Source organism: Bactrocera latifrons, unplaced genomic scaffold (genome assembly GCF_001853355.1).
Source record: "Bactrocera latifrons isolate USDA-ARS-PBARC rearing strain unplaced genomic scaffold, ASM185335v1 scaffold_178, whole genome shotgun sequence".
Classification (NCBI taxonomy): Eukaryota; Metazoa; Arthropoda; class Insecta; order Diptera; family Tephritidae; genus Bactrocera; species Bactrocera latifrons.
The window spans coordinates 568,158-571,164 of NW_017535274.1; the positions used below are offsets into that span (position 1 = coordinate 568,158).

Here is a 3,007-nt window from a genome sequence, read left to right on the forward strand (position 1 = left end):
TTATTGAGACTTCGAAAAAAAGTTTTTTTTACTTTTTTTTTTTTGTTTGAGTTCCTAAAAAAATAAATTTAAACGGCTCTAAAAATATTTATTTGACTGCTAAAGTGTTTTGAATCATAAGAATTTTTTACTAAAAATTACTTTCGCCAAAAATATTTAATTTTGTGCTTTTTCGGAGTTTCGAGATGCTAATTTTGAAATATTTGCGTTAATYTAATTAAATGCTGATTTGCTTTTATTAAATTCAGAACCACAAAATATTCAATTTTTTTACATTTATATCATTTTATCTGCGTTCATTTGTTTATCTTCGSTTATTTTTTTGATTACTCATAACGATCGGCAAAAAATTTACAAATGCTTTGTTTATCCACCAAAGCGGTGCTATTTTTTTGTAATTAAAATGCTTTTATGCTTTCTTTTTCTTACATTTTTTAATTTCGCAAGCACGTTTAAATGTAAAAAACATAAAAATATTTGTAATACAAACAAAAACACGTAGCCACACACATATGCGTATTCCGTAAAATTTCTCAACACTCGCGCATTTGTTCGCTTTTAAAGTTCTTTGCGATCGTTGTTACTTTTGTTTCGCACATTTGCATTGCTGCCATTATTTTTCGGTTTGTATACYGAGTGGGTATTCATTTTTTATGTTTTTAAATGCTATTTTTAAATTTCTGACGTTGTGCGACAAGTTGTTTGGAAAAATTGAAGCAAAATAATCAAAAAAAAATTAAGTGATATATACAAAGCTGCAAGCGAATTAAAAAAACAACGACAACAACGGTGTGTGTTAATGTTTGTAACCCCGAAAACGTGTTGAAGACATGCGTAAGAAAACCACAAATATTGAAGCAGTTTTGAGTTATGGAAAATTGTACTGAAATTGCAACGCGAAGTCGCGGAAAATTTGCGTCGTTTCAAGCGAATGTGAAAAAATATTTATTTTAATTTATTAGTTGTGTTTAAAAATATTTTATGATAATATTTATAATTGAAAAAAATCCTAAAATACTGTGTAATAGTATTTAGGAATGAAAAATTAAACAATGATAAATAAATAATTTTTTTTAAGACTAAAAGCGGGGAAAAAGTAATAAAAACTAAGTCTTGTGCCATGACATTTAAATGTTTAAATAAAAAATATTTTTAAACCCTTTTCGCTTAAACTATGATAAACAAGTAAGGAAGGGCTAAGTTCGGGTGTTACCGAACATTTTATACTCTCGCATGATAAAGTGATAATCGAGATTTCAGGCGTGGTTGTGAACCGATTTCACCCATATTTGGATTGGATTTTTCATTGAAATCCGTTGAGTACTTCCTGAAATATGGTTTTTGGTTCATAAGTGGGCAACGCCACGCCCATTTTCAATTTAAAAAAAGCCTGGATGCAGCTTCCTTCTGACATTTCTTCCGTAAAACTTAGTGTTTCTGACGTTTTTTGTTAGTCGGTTAACGCACTTTTATTGATTTTCAACATAACCTTTGTATGGGAAATGGGCGTGGTTATTATCTGATTTCTTCCATTTTTGAACTGTATATGGAAATGTCTGAAGGAAACSACTCTATAGAGTTTGGTTGACATAGCTATAGTAGTTTTCGAGATATATACAAAAAAGTTAGTAGGGGGCGGGGCCACGCCCACTTTTCGAAAAAAATTACGTCCAAATATGCCCCTCCCTAATGCGATCCCTTGTGCCATATTTCATTTTAATATCTTTATTTATGGCTTAGTTTTGACTCTTTATAGGTTTTCGGTTTCCCCCATTTTGTGGGCGTGGTAGTGGGCCTATTTTGCCCATCTTCGAACTTAACCTTCTTATGTAGCCAGGAAATACGTGTAAATGCATTTAAATTTTAATTAAAAACAATTTTTTTTTATAAATGTTTATGTAACGAAAATATTTTTACGTCCTTTTCTCTTAAACTTCTATAAAAAATTTAATAATATAATAAAACAAATTATATAATATTTTTACATATAATATAATATGATAATATTTTAATAATATTATTTCCATAAAAATTTAAGTTGAAAACAAATTTTTTTTGTCCTAATACTTTAAATAAAGAATTATTTTCCACGCTCTTTTAGCGTAAACCACAAAAACATTTTTTTGTAAAAAACCATATTACTTCCATTTAACTCTTAGTAAAAAAAAAATTATTAATAATAATTAATTATTATCTCTTAATATGCATAATTTTTCATTCCTTATAAATCTTAGTACAAATTGAATCACAACGCTTGGCAACGCTTTAGCTCTATAAATGTCATTAGCAACGTAAATATCGCTCATTTTATAGAAATATTGTATAAAAATTATAAAAGAAATCAATATAATACAAGTGAAATAAACAAAATCGTGTGCAATTAAATAACATCAAATGTAAAATATATTAAAACAAACCAATACAAAACAAAACAAATGTGAATAAAAATCAATTGGACTTTAAATTTTTCTCGAATAAAAAACTGCTGCATTTATTTACGAATCTGTGTAAGTAAAAAGTATTAATTCTTTATATAAAAAAGTGAATATTTCTTACACAGAATGTYTTTGATAAGAGGGGTAGTGTTTTTTTTATTAAGGTAGAGTCTACATTAAAAAATTGCATTATTATTTTAAGCTAAAAATTCGAATTGTAAAAAATACCTAGCTAACTCTCTAAAGATAATTATTTGGAATTGATTATTTCTAAATATTTATATTTTCAAGTAATAAACTCGGATTAACTCCTTGTACTGGAGATGCCTTTCTATATAAGACATGAAAAACGACACAAAAACAAAATAAACACTTTTCTATGGGTCGAACTCTCCTCAGAACTTGTAGAATAGATCACTATGCAATAAAATGCAAGGACCCTCGAGCAGTTGTCCTTAAAATCTAATATCACCATTTAATTTTTAACATTTAACTCAATTGCACAGACACTGAAACGAGCTATTGAAAATCTRGAAGCACAGGTTTCCTTATAAAGATGCTGTGTCACTCTT

The 3,007-nt window shown here is 27.9% G+C and overlaps 1 long non-coding RNA gene across 3 annotated transcripts in view; it reads left to right on the top strand.

Annotated features, from left to right (window-relative positions):
• LOC108967113 overlaps nucleotides 1-3,007 on the top strand; it is a 56,531-nt gene that overhangs the window by 5,182 nt on the left and 48,342 nt on the right. For all 3 annotated transcript variants that reach the window (XR_001993236.1, XR_001993235.1, XR_001993237.1), the window contains exon 2: nucleotides 2,235-2,507. This is a non-coding gene — a long non-coding RNA (uncharacterized LOC108967113). The remainder of the gene's footprint in view (nucleotides 1-2,234; nucleotides 2,508-3,007) is intronic.